Here is a 14516-nt window from a genome sequence, read left to right as displayed (position 1 = left end):
CCATGATTCTCTCCCTAGGGCGAAGTGCTCGAACTATCTCCATGTTCGAATAAACTTTTTTTCTTGGACCTCGAGTGTAGATGTTCAACCTCATCTTTTACATTCCTTGTAGTTGTGGACTGATTGGTTTTGATACCACGAAAAGAAGTGTTAACACCCGTCTGGTTGACACAATAGGAACTGCCGTCAGGAACACACTGATAAATCGACCGTAGCGGAACATGTTTAGCGAGAGAGTGATCATGAAATAAAATTACGTGAGGTGAGCGTCATATAGAAAACATCGCATTGTCGAGCGCACATGTATAAAGAGGCTATCGAGAGTCATAAACACAATAATAATTTTAACAGAAAAAAGGTATGCGTTAAATTAGATATAATTGGATGTCAACGTCGCAACGTAATAATGACGATCGATTACATTCAGTCGATAATGTTCGTATTGGCATAGATAATCTAGTAGCTGACGTCACGTGATGGATCAACTGCAATCCCTCGACCTCTGGTTCCAGTTCGTCTCTTTCCCTCTGAAGATGCCTCCTGCAGTCGGAGAGGACACAAGAAAGTTTCATACATCGACCACGGTTTATTAGTCCGGGTGTTTTAAGTGATGTAATACCAGCTGTGAAAAGCTTACTTTGTATGATTATTCTGGACTTCTCATATGAATACTACTTTCGTTTACTGCGGGCCTGATATTTTTAACTTTTTAATGAGCTGTAACTCATATTCCTGTTACTGTCGTAAAATAGCTCATGCGTACGTCATTAAATTTTATTTCAACTCTATTCTGCAATTAGTACTAAAATTTAATTATTTCCCCAGGCCGGCCGGTGTGGCCGTGCGGTTCTAGGCACTTCAGTCTGGAATTCGTGACCGCTACGGTCACAGGTTCGAATCCTGCCCCGGGCATGGATGTGTGTGATGTCCTTAGGTTAGTTAGGTTTAAGTATTTCTAAGTTATAGGGGACTGATGACCACAGATGTTAAGTCCCATAGTGCTCAGAGCCATTTGAACAATTTTTATTGTCCCAGATTTGTTTTTCAATCATTCTTAAAGTTTCAGAGCAGCAAACGTCACATAACAGATAACCAGCCAGCTTGAAACCCAGCTGGAGTGAAGTTCATTGACGTAGCTTTTTTTTTTTTAAAAAAAAGTGACGGTCTCTTAGAGCGAAAGTTGGTAAAGACTATAAATTTTATTATTACAGCCTAATATACATACTCTGAAAGAAAAAAAGAATACGTTAATTTTATTGGTTTCATAAATATTTAGGTTTAAATTTCATAATTGGTCAGCTTCACTCTATTTCACGGTATCTTTCGCTCGGCATTGAACGATCGCAGCATGACAAGTATCCACACGGTAGTGCGATGACGCCTGGAGAACTAAGGACTGCCAGCACGGCAACTATACTTGCAGATTCCCCTGGTGTGTTATCAGAGCCGTATGGAGAGTCGTGCGTACAGATACACCACTGCACACCTGTGCGGCATCGTGGCACCTTGTCAGGGAGGGTGCAGCATCGCGTAGTAGGTTTCCGTATGTGGAGCCTCGAGGGAGGACGAGCAGTTGATTGCATCCGCCATCGCCACGAAGACTCATAATCTGCTGTGGTAGTGTGGGACAACACTGGACACGAACAGCTTGTTGACGTGTGGTTCATACAGCCCCGAGATTGCGGGAGCAGCCACTACTTTTCTCATGTTTTGAGGCAGGTGGCTTTGCCCTAGTTTGGAGGTCTCCGTTTCAACAAGATAACGCAAGTACGCATGTTGCCCGTGCTTTCCTTACCTGCCTCGATACAAATGGCGCTCGAGTGTTGTCCTCGGCCTCGACACTGCCGAGAGTTCTCACCTATCGCAACAGCCTTGTCACGGGCTGCCTACATCTACATCTACATCCATACTCCGCAGGCCACCTGACGGTGTGTGGCGGAGGGCACCCTGAGTTCCCCTATCGGTTCCCCCTTCTATTCCAGCCTCGTATTGTTCGTGGAAAGAAGGATTGTCGGTATGCTTCTGTGTGGGCTCTAATCTCTCTGATTTTATCCTCATGGTCTCTTCGCGAGATATACGTAGGAGGGAGCAATACACTACTTGACTCCTCGGTGAAGGTATGTTCTCGAAACTTCAACAAAAGCCCGTACAGAGCTACTGAGCGTCTCTCTTGCACAGTCCTCCACTGGAGTTTATCTATCATCTCCGTAACGCTCTCGCGATTACTAAATGATCCTGTAACGAAGCCCGCTGTTCTCCGTTGGATGTTCTCTATATCTTCTATCAACCCTATCCGGTACGGATCCCACACTGTTGAGCAGTATTCAATCAGTGGGCGAACAAGCATACTGTAACCTACTTCCTGTTTTTTCGGATTGCATTTCCTTAGGATTCTTCCAATGAATCTCAGTCTGGCATCTGCTTTACCGACGATCAACTTTATATGATCATTCCATTTTAAATCACTCCTAATGCGTACTCCCAGATAATTTACGGAATTAACTGCTTCCAGTTGCTGACCTGCTATTTTGTAGCTAAATGATAAGGGATCTATCTTTCTATGTATTCGCAGCACATTACACTTGTCTACATTGATATTCAATTGCCTAGAGAGTGATACGGCAGCACTTGCCAGCCAGTACGATTGAAGTAGTCTGGAATAGATTCCTCATAAGCGATTTCTAATCAAATTGCATGCCTATGGAGTATCTTCTCAGTTGTGCGGCTGGTTTCTTGATTTCCTGTCATAAAAGTCAAATTTCTCAATAACTGACGGAAACTCACCCAGTTAACTAAAAGTGGCGTTCCGCAAGTAAGTGTTGTAGGCCCTTTGTTGTTCATGATCTATATACAGGAGCTCCCAACAAAACTTTCTCGAGGACCCCCTCATCCAGCATGACTGGTCATATCACAGTATCAAGTACCTAAAAAGCCAAATTGAGAGTCTTTTTATACGTTTTCTATTTTTGCTACTTAGAAAAAACATTGACATATTCATTATTGAAAAAAATTGAGCTTTAAACTTTTTCAATTTAGCCACCACTGTTATTGTTAAATTTTTCATTAGTGTTCAAAATCTTTGTCTTCAAATCTTGGTGTTTAGTATAACAAATGTATTATCTTCCTCTTCATCTGTAGGCCTTTCTCGTTTTGACGAACCACTTTTTAACCAACGGTCCATTTTTAGCCACGCGAACTGTATCTTCCCCAAAAAAAACAACGCTTTACAAACACTACTGTTTTAATACAGAATATTGAATATGTAAACTATACGGTCTGTGAAAGCTCTGGAAATAAATTAACAATGGCCGACTCTCGTCCGAAATGCGAGTTTCTTTGTAAAGTGACTGTCAGTTGTCACCTGCAAAGAGGCAGCGCGTGTAGTCTAACGGCATACAGCAGAACTATTTGCATCTATCTGATTCTAGTTTTGCGCTAGAATGTGCTAGTGTCAGTTGGCTCTAGCAAGACGCTAGACGCAGAAGTTAGCGTTCGGTAAAGCTCTGCTCATGCAGGAAGCGGCCAAAACTAAAAATCTGTTGTAATACGAAATATGTTTAATATATTCTTTTATTCTAATAACATCTTGCTGACCCCTCTGGCATAGCTCGTGGATCCCTGGGGGTCCTCCGACCACCTGTTGGGAACCACTGATCTATATAAATGGTTTAGCAGAACGTCTGAGCACCCTCTTAGATTGTTTTCAGAGGTGGTTCTCATTTACCCTCTCGTAAAGTCATCAGATCAAAACCAGTTACAAAATGGTTAAGTAAGATATCACTATGGAGACAAATATAGCAATTGACTCGAAATATTGAAAAGTGTGAAGTCATCCACATGTGTACTGAAAGGAATCGGGTAGATTTCGATTACACCATAAATCACACGAATTCAACTGAACATTTAGAGATTACCAATTAGAATAAATTAAGTTGGACCGATCACGTGTGTGGAAGGCGAACCAAAGACTGCGTTTTACTGGTAGAATCTTACAAGATGCAATAGATCAACTAAAGAGAACGCCTACACTATGCTTGTCCGCCCTCTGCTAGAGTACTGCTGTGCGGTGTAGGATCTTCACCGGATAGGATTGACATAGAACATCATAAAATTCAAAGAACGGTGGCTCGTTTGTTTTTTTTTCTCGCGAAGTAGGGAAGAGAGTCTCACAGATATGATAAGAGAAACGGTTTGGCAGCCATTAAATAGAAGGTCTTTTTAGTTACGGCGAGATCATCTCACGAAATTTCAATCTCCAAGTTCTCCTTCAAAAGTGAAAATGTTTTTCTGAGACTCACCTCCCTTGGAAGAAGAGGCACACAGTAATCAGTTGCAATCCCAATAATCTTTATTACTCTTGCATATCTAGATTTCGGCTATAAATAGCCATCTTCAGTGGATTTGAGTTACAATCCAATAAACTCGCGGCCTTCTGACCATACACCAGTAAGATCGTATGGCGACATGTACTGCTGCGAGTCTTTTGCGTTGTACCTCAAATGCACTGAAGGTGGCTATTTGTAGCCGAAATCTAGATGTGAAACTAATGGGATTACGACTGACTGCGATGTGTCTCTCCTACCTTACAGCCTACAGTCGCTACGCGCAACAGTTCCTTATGTAATCAAAACTGGTTAGCACCTCCATAGGAACAAATTATCTTTGCAATGAAGTAAGAGAACTCAGAGCCTGCACGGAAATATTTAAATATTCACTTTACCGGCGCGCTATGCGAGAGGTGAGCGATTCAGAAATACCTTCAGGGTGATTCGATGAACCCTTTCCCGCCAGTTAATTGTGAATTCGACAATAGCCACTTGGATGCAGGCGGAGATGTAGAAGCAACATGCACTCACCTGCCGGGTATCAGTCTTGGAAGCTCCGTTTCACACATTGCCCAGCCGTGCTACAGCGTTTATCGTTGCTCGCGCTCTGAACAAATGACAAGTGAATTTGAAATACCCTGAAAGGCCTATCAAACTAGTTAAAGCGTGTATAGGCACCTGCAGGAGTAACTGAATATTTTGAGGCGTAAGCTGGGAAGAGAGGAGGCGAGTAATGTAATTTCACCTATTATATTTAACCTCATCTTAAAGATGATCGACACACAGTTTACTAAAAGCTAATCCACAAACATTACAACTGCGGGAGAGGTGGGGGATGAACATTACTAGATTTGTCTACACAGATAATGTAGCACTAATAAACAGTTACAAAGCAAAATTAATCAGAATGATGCAAATTTACGATACAGTCACTGAGAAAAACGGTTTACGCTTGAATGAAGACAAACCAGAATATATAGTCGTAAATTAAGAAAATCCGAACCTTTGATTGTAGATGGATTCACTTTCTAGACGGCTCATCCCTTGAACCACTTAGGAAGTTTTTTTTTGTTTTTGGTACAAACAACAGAACAAAGGAGGTGGCTTACAAAACACTCGTTCGACCTATACTTGAGTGTTGCTCATCAGTGTGGGATCCGTACCAGGTCGGGTTGACAGAGGAGATAGAGAAGATCCAAAGAAGAGCGGCGCGTTTCGTCACAGGGTTATTTGGTAAGCGTGATAGCGTTACGGAGATGTCTAACAAACTCAAGTGGCAGACTCTGTAAGAGAGGCGCTCTGCTTCGCGTTGTAGCTTGTTGTCCAGGTTTCGAGAGGGTGCGTTTCTGGATGAGGTATCAAATATATTGCTTCCACCTACTTATACCTCCCTAGGAGATCACGAATGTAAAATTAGAGAGATTCGAACGCGCACGGAGGCTTTCCGGCAGTCGTTCTTCCCTCGAACCATATGCGACTGGAACAGGAAAGGGAGATAATGACAGTGGCACGTAAAGTGCCCTCCGCCACACACCGTTGAGTGGCTTGTGGAGTATAAGTGTAGATGTAGATGTAGAATTTATGTAAAAACCGATGCGCATCTAGCAGCAGTGAATAAAAACATTTTATTGTGTCAGTATCTTGCGTAAGAGACCACTTAATACTAACTTGAAAATTCGGTTTTATCAATCACGTATTGCAGCAGTAACATTACAGGAATGTGGAGAATTAATATTTACAAAGAAAGGTGAAGAAAAACTATGAACATTCGTGACTAAAATACTAAGGGACATTTTTATGTCCGTAAGTTATGAAAACCATACGGAATGAAGGATAAGGAAAGAACGGAGATCGCTGTAAAGACACCGTAACATCATGGTAGTGCTACAGAAGAGAAATTGAGCTAAGCTGGCCACATAGCAAGAATAAAAAAGAGTAAACTACCTAGAATAGGATTGTCTGGTAGAATAGATGGAACGAGAGGAAGAGGAAGAGATTACGTGCGATGGGACACAGTTAGGATGTACATCAATTCGCAATGGACAAGCAGTGTGTTGTGGCGTAGCAAAACAGCCACGCCACTCTGAGGTAGCCGAAAGGCACGCGTACACACACGCCGGCTGGCGTGAATTCTGGAACAGGATACCTAATTAATGCTATAAGAAAAGTATGCAGCTCCTTGAATACTTAACTTTAATTCATCCTTGTGGTACATCTCTATTGACGATACAAATGAGTCTATCTCCAGATACGGTTAATTACAATCACTGTAAGGCTAATGGCGCCTTGCTAGGTCGTAGCCATGGACTTAGCTGAAGGCTATTCTAACTGTCTCTCGGCAAATGAGAGCAAGGCTTCGTCAGTGTAGTCGCTAGCAAAGTCGTCGTACAACTGGGGCGAGTGCTAGGCCGTCTTTCTAGACCTGCCATGTGGTGATGATGATGATGAGCGTTTGGCGTCATTGGCCGGGAGGCCCCTCGCGGGGCAGGTCCGGCCGCCTTGGCGCAGGTCTTATTACATTCGGCGCCACATTGGGCGACCTGCACGCCGGATGGGGATGAAATGATGATGAACACAACACAACACCCAGTCCCTGAGCGGAGAAAATCTCCGACCCAGCCGGGAATCGAACCCGGGCCCGGAGGACGGCAATCCGTCACGCTGACCACTCAGCTACTGGGGCGGACTGCCATGTGGTGGCGCTAGGTCTGCAAGTACTGACAGTGGCGACACGCGGGTCCGACATGTACTAATGGACCGCGGCCGATTTAAGCTACCACCTAGCAAGTGTGGTGTCTGGCGGTGACACCACACAGTGCACTCGGCAAAAGAAGTGGAAGAGACCCAGAGAGCAGGCATATGGCTTCTAAGTGCTACGGATAATTCATTCCTCACCGTGTACACTCAAAAGCCTCTTACAAATTTAATTATGTAGTTTTCCTACAATACTGTCTACACTCAATCATTTCATTATTTTCATTCCTTCTTCGTGTTGTAATTTTAATAACAATGGTATTGATGGCCTTACTCTTATGTTCTATAAGAAACACTCCCTGGAACACCAGAGTCCAAAAAACGTGGCTTTATGCTTGTGTCTAATGGTGAGATTACAACATTCGTAGAAATAAGAAGAGAAGTAGACAACGATCTCTTTGGTTCTCGCCGGATTTGAAACATCGTTTTTATAGTCAGTATCAACAACTATTTGATGTCCTTATACCTGTCAATGCAAGGGCAGAAATGTCACAGATATATAGGACGATACTGATATTCGAAAAGAAAATCAAAAACATGGAAAAATCAACTTTAGATTTATGGCGCGGAGCACTGGCCTGAAAGTTCAGAGGTTCCCAGTTTGGTGCAAGATTTTAGTTCCTTTTTCCTGGTGCTGAAGTTAACTGCTGTCAGATTGAGTTGGCGGGCCTACTGTATATCACACAGCTCAAGGACTTATTCGTTTGAATTCAGTAATTACAAGACATATTCTATAAAATTCAGAGGAATATCCTCATTTGCACGGAAAAGTTACTAAAATTGTATTTAACAGCTGATTCAATTAACTAAGCGAATACTTTCTTTTTCTGTTATGGTATTTATCATGTTCTACCAACGTTTAGGTTCACTAAATTTTAACCTCCTTTTGGCTGTATTGTGAAACCATCTTTCTGACATATTACACGTTATGAAAGTCAAACTCGGGGTGATGTATGAGCATAGTGTATCAGTAAATGCATGTTTGCTACGCATTTTGTTTAAGAAATAAGATGTATGATTCTGCTCGTCGTATTATCATTACCTAAGACAATGACTCAGTTAAGAAATAAATTTATTGTATTAACAGAAGGATAAAATGTTGAAAATAAATGCTGCTGATGAGTTGGTGGCAACAAAAGTGAGCCGTTGTATTCTTGTCTCAAAACTAGCTCCCTCGTGTTACAGACATGAGTCTCATTTTTCCCAGCTTCGTACGGCTATCATCATACAACCACCCACCAGGTGGGGAGTTTTAATGGGTGGGGAAGGTGAACAGGTGAGGTCGTGACGCTACTGGCGGAGATGGCCGAGCTCAGAGGATGGTGTTTATAGCTGCCATATGCCCTATGGTGTCAGTGAAACAGCGCTGTTCTCCAAAATCATATCTGTTATGAGTAATTTGAGGTACGGATTATCTTGTCCATAGCGACAGAATGTGGACTCAGTTCTTCGTTGGCTGCGGCCGTGGTGCGTGTCACGACTAGAGGTGTACAAATTCCCCTTGCAGCCTGCTTGCCCCTAGCTCCTCTGCAACGATTCATGCAGGCCAGCCTGCCGCGACGTAAACACAAGAGTGCGCGTGTACTGAGGCATAGTGGGTAATGCGGCCGACTTGGGCTGCCGCAAGCCCGGGCTACCTGGGTTCCCGCAGGCCTGCCAAGCTTCACGGGACCCGCTCAGCTTGCTGCGCCTGACAACAGGTTGCGCTGTCAAGCCACCGTGACTAGAGTAGCCAGGTGGTTAGTCCGCAGTTCATTTATCGCAACGGTGGGGACAGCACAATGAATAGGTCGAACTTTAGTGAGATTCAAAAAAAATTGACAACTGGTGAATACATGCTGATAAGGAAACAGAGTACAAGTGCCGCATGGGAAACGTTGTCGTGTGTTTATGAGGCCGCTTCAAATAAATCGGTAGGTGTGTCTCAATGCAAACTATATAAAAAGGTATTAAGTACTTATTCGGGAACCTCGAGTATGTTACGACATGTGTGCAGATTTTATTTTATAAAAACATTGTCCTGAGAATTATGAACACAGAAAAAAAAAATTTGACGAATTGGTCCAGCCGTTCTCGAGTTTTACGCTTATCAACACATTTGGCAATTCATTTTTATTTATATAGATAATAAGACCGAAATATACGCGTAAAGGAAGAATGTACAAATAGAACCCAATATTTTTTGACCTGAAATTAATATATATATATATATATATATATATATATATATATATATATATATATATATATATGTGTGTGTGTGTGTGTGTTATGTTGGGGTTTGTCTTTTGGTGCTCAGGTAAAATAAAAACTTTTAATTAAGGTTCATAATACGACAATGACGCGCGCAGCTCAGCAATAATATGGGCAGGCAAGCAAGTTTGCCGCAGCCTGCCCGGGTTGGGTTCTGCTTGGCTTGGCTCGAAGTGAGGCAGCCTGCCCGTTCTGTTGACAGGGCGCGGCGGCCTGCCCGCCTGGCCACCGGGCAAGCATGGGTGGGTTAAAAGCGGAACGTGTACACCACTGGTCACGACGCAGCGGCGGAGTCGCGCAGGTGGTCAGCCTTTAGGCGCAAACCTACTGCGTCCCACTGACAGGTAGCGGGGCCTGCTCCAGCGCTGTGTCCTGAAGCGAGCGCCAACAGCACATCACGTATGGTGGGTGTCGTAAAGAGGTCGAAGCCCAGGACCGAAATCAGGGACACAGCACACAGCCAGGGGGCGGTAGTCTACAGTCGCTTGATATGTCCTTTCACCAGGGGAGGGACTGGGCTCATCAACATCTCCAAACATGGAGACAGCCAAGCAGCGGTGGGAGCGCATAGCAGCTAAGTCCCACTAGAGCGTGCTGGCTGTTGTCTCGCAGGCGAAGCCTTTTCTCCGCAACAGGCAGCAGATCACGATTGGCCAGTCACGTCGTCTTGTAACTAGCGAGACTGTCATTCCGCCGGAATCAGAGAGGTACACTGGATAACCAGACACTGACTGTTCCTTTGAAAACGGTCGTAATTGAGATGGACGTAATCTCGTGGAGGACGGCGACGTGGTAATTTGCCCTCATTATCCGGAGGTGTCATCGGACCTGTCCCCACTGTGGTGTCCCAAATATTGTCAGTTCCCCTTGCCTTCGAACTTTCCGTCAGTGCTAGGATGCCGTGGAGAGGCTAAGCTCACACGTTACGTGTTATGGCTGCTCTGTGCAACGCGCGCGGAATGACTCATTAGGTGCTGTCATGCCGCGCCATTTGCGCTTCATAATTATGGCTCAGTTGGATGTGGAAATGTATGACGGGCGGTGTCCTGCCTTCTGCAACATGCTTGCGAGGCCCAGATCCTGGTTGTGAAAAAAATGGTTCAAATGGCTCTGAGCACTGTGGGACTTAACATGTGTGGTCATCAGTCCCCTAGAACTTAGAACTACTTAAACTTAACTAACCTAAGGACATCACACACATCTATGCCCGAGGCAGGATTCGAACCTGCGGTCGTAGCGGTCACACGGTCCCAGACTGAAGCGCCTAGAACCGCACGGCCACACCGGCCGGCCCTGGTTGTGAGAGACGGTGTGAGCCACATCTGATTCTCTGCCGTCTCGCCAAGTAATAACTTTCAAAATCTATATGTACAACACGGAACTGAATTTGCTGTCCAACAACCCATTTCACAACCACACTGCCTTTTAATAACCCAGCGGTGAAGGAACGCATATTGATGGTAAGATGTTGCTGCAGTCCTAGAGTTTGGCGTCCGATGAAATGAGGCCAGTATTACACTGAAAGACACGGAACAAAGGGACTTTAAAAATCTGTAGGAACAAAACTATTCAACGCATGAAGTTGGTACCTGTTTTGCATCATTCTGGAGCGTGCTCCAACGTTAAAAATAATGTTGTTAGTTCTTCTTTTTAACTTAACTTTTTTTCCTTTCCCCAAAAGGACGGTGAAAGTGGGCAAAATGACACACAGTTACCGTTGAATTATACATAGTTTCTAGATTAATAAACTAATAAGAAGTTTAAAATAGGTGATGATTACGACTATATGTCGGTGATGTAGTGTACATTCTCTTCGCTATGACTGCTAAATGACGGAGGATTGCGGAAACTGTGAATGGAGATTGGTATGTAGGAAGTATTGGAGAGGGAATGCAAATGGTCATATGACATTACTGGACACAAGACCTCATGCAAGGAGTTCCCATCAGGTGCCACGTAAGTGACACCTCTGTGTGACGAAAACGAGATGAAATGATTAGAACACCACAAAGACCCAGTCTCTCGGCGACGAAAATCTCCGACATGGCTCGAAATGAATCTCGAGATCCTGCCATATAGAGGCAATGACGCTAAGCGCTAGACCATGAGCTGCCGAAGATTAGAGAGAAATGTATATGTAAAATGGTAGGGGATATCCGCCAGTATGAAAGTGTAGCCTCATGGAGTGGCCCCGTGGTTTGAGGCGCCATGTCATGGATCACTGTGCCCTTCCAGCGGGAAGTTAGAGTCCTCCCTGGACCATGGGTGTGTGTGCTGTCCTTAGGTTAGTTGCGTTTAAGAGGTTCTAAGTCTAGGGGACTGATGACATCAGATGTTAAGTCCCATAGTGCTCAGAATCAGCTCAACGAAAGAAGTGGTTTATAAGGCGCTTGTTCACCCGATTCTTGAGTATTGCTCATCTATCTGGGATCACTAGGACTGATAGAGGAGATAGAGAAGATCCAACAAAGAGCTGCGCGTTTCGTCACGGGATAGTTTAGCTGGCGAGAGAGCGTTACGGAGATGCTAAACAAACTCCACTGGCAGACGTTGACAGCACTTTTCAGGAGGAGTCGGACAACATATTACTTCCCCCCACACACATCTCGCGTATTGCCGCGCGGTGTAGCCGAGCGGTCTTGGGCGCTTGTCACGGTGCGCGCGGTTCTCCCCGTCGGAGGTTCGAGTCCTCCCTGGGGCATGGGTGTGTTTGTTGTTCGTAGCGTAAGCTACTTTAAGTTAGTTTAATTAGTGAGTAAGTGTAGGGACCGATGACCTCAGCAGTTTGGTCCTTTAGGAATTCACACACATTTGAACATTCGATTTGAAAGCGTTACAGCCATGACCAGGAAACTTAAATGCAGAGAACGCGTATTCACAGAGGACAATGACTATGCTGCGACCAGGGCATACAGGGTGAAAAGTATTTAAACCGACAAACCCTGGAAGGTTGTAGGGGACATCAAAACAAATATTTTTCCCCAATGTCATTTTTTCCTATGAGGATTATTTAAACTGGTGGTGGCTGTATTAAGCTCTTCACTTGTTAGAGGCCGTATTACGATCTTCAGTTGTTAGAAGGCATATTAGGCTCTTCAGTTGTAGGCAACTATTGTCCACCAGTGTACTAATACATTGTCTCTGTTTACTAATGGAGCGATACACCTGGAGTGAGTACACTGATATGGTTGGTGGGTACTAAGTAGCGCACCACAACGGACGAGATACACAGTGGGTTTATCAACAACAATATCCTAATCGCCGTATCCCGCATCATACGACCATTGCTGCTGTGTACCAACGTCTGCGTGAGACTGGGTCATTTAGCAGATTACCTGGACAGGAACGCCGTCGCACGGTAAGAACGCTGCAATTCGAGGAAGCTGTCTTGCAGCATATGGAGCGGGATCCTTCAATCAGCACTCGTGCAATTGCACGTAACATGGGGACGAAACAGACGAATGTAAGAACAGTCCTTGGAGAGTAATTGCTGCGTCCATTTCACTTACAGCGTATCCACAACCTGGAACCAGCTGACTACCCATCCAGAGCACAGTTTGCGCAGTGGTACCTGGAACAGTCTGAAATGCATCCTACATTTCCAGCCTCTGTGTTATTTACCGATGAAGCAACGTTTAGACGTGATGGAGTCTTCAACATGCACAATTCGCATGTTTGGTGTGAGGATAACCCGCATGGCATAGTTGCTAGCGCTAATCAAGTGCGATTTTTCGTTAATGTGTGGGTCGGTGTTGTTGGGGACAGCCGGCTGAGGTGGCCGAGCGGTTCTAGGCGCTTCAGTCTGGAACCGCGCGACCGCTACAGTCGCAGGTTCGAATCCTGCTTCGGGCATGGATGTGTGTGATGTCCTTAGGTTAGTTAGGTTTAAGTAGTTCTAAGTTCTGGGGGACTGATGACCTCAGAAGCTAAGTCCCATAGTGCTCAGAGCCATTTGAACCATTTGAATTTATTGGGGACTGTTTAATTGGGCCGTACCTGTACTTAGGCCATTAAATGGCAGGCACTATTACAGTTTTCTCGCCAGAGAATTGCCAGAATTGCTGGAAGACGTCCCGCTCCATACAAGACAACGCATGTGGTTCCAACATGACGGGGCGCCGGTACATTTCAGTCGTCGTGTGCGTCGATTCCTGGACCGACGGTTCCCAGAAACGTGGAATGGCAGAGGTAGTCCTGTACCATGGCCTGCTCGATCCCCAGATATGTCCCCTCTGGACTTTTTTGTGTGGGGAGAGATACGCAACCTTGTTTACGCAACCCCTATTGCATCAGAAGAGGATCTGGTTGCCCGGGGAGTAGCAGCAGCAGTAACAATTCAGGATACTCCTGGGGTTTTTGCCTGTATCAAACAGAACATGATCCGACGGTGTAACCTTTTTTTACGTGTCAATGGAGGAAGTTTTGAAAATCTACTGTAATTGAAATTGGGTTGTTGTCTCTTGATCATTAAAAAATGGAAAAGTGTTTGTTGGTTTAATTAATTTGCCACCAGAGAAATCTTCCTCTACCGGTTTAAATACCCCTCATTGGAAAAAATGATATTAGCGAAAAATATTTGTTTTGATATCCCCCACAACCTCCCAGAATTTGTCGGTTTAAATACTTTTCACCCTGTATAAACAGTCATATTTCCCACGCTCAATACGCGACTGGAATGGAGACGGAAATCGATAACATTGGTACATGTCCTCCCTGCCATGCACTGCACAATGGCTTACGGATTGCATATGTAGGTATAGATTTACATGTCTATGTGGCAGCTGGGTGCTGTGGCCGAGTGGTTCTAGGCGCTTCAGTCTGGAACCACGCTGCTGCTACGGTCGCAGGTTCGAATTCTGCTTCGGGCATGTATGTGTTGATGTCCTTAGATTAGTTAGGTTAGTTAGTAGTTCTAAGTGTAGGGGACTGATGAGCTCAGATGTTAAGTCCCATAGTGCTTGGAGTATTTGAACCATTTGATTTGTCTATGTGGCAAATAACTGATAGGTCGGTTGCCAGCTGGGTAAGGAAAGTGTGTATTTCAACCTTCATTTGGGGTGCATGGATGGATGGATGGGTAGATTTCAGGGATTATCAACATTACTAAAACAAAATTTCATTCATACGGGTGCCATCTCAGCGGCAGTTGAAACACTTTTTTGGCTAGACTCCTATTTGTTGCTT

At 44.5% G+C, this 14516-nt stretch overlaps 1 protein-coding gene across 1 annotated transcript in view; it reads left to right on the top strand.

The window, feature by feature from the left end:
- The window catches only part of LOC126188368 (sulfate anion transporter 1-like), a 153010-nt gene that overhangs the window by 90862 nt on the left and 47632 nt on the right, over nucleotides 1-14516 (top strand). The gene's annotated exons all lie outside the window — the stretch shown is intronic.

Source organism: Schistocerca cancellata, chromosome 5, assembly GCF_023864275.1.
Source record: "Schistocerca cancellata isolate TAMUIC-IGC-003103 chromosome 5, iqSchCanc2.1, whole genome shotgun sequence".
Classification (NCBI taxonomy): domain Eukaryota; kingdom Metazoa; phylum Arthropoda; class Insecta; order Orthoptera; family Acrididae; genus Schistocerca; species Schistocerca cancellata.
The sequence above is the reverse complement of the archived record's forward strand: the minus strand, read 5'-3'. Positions and strand labels throughout refer to the sequence as shown.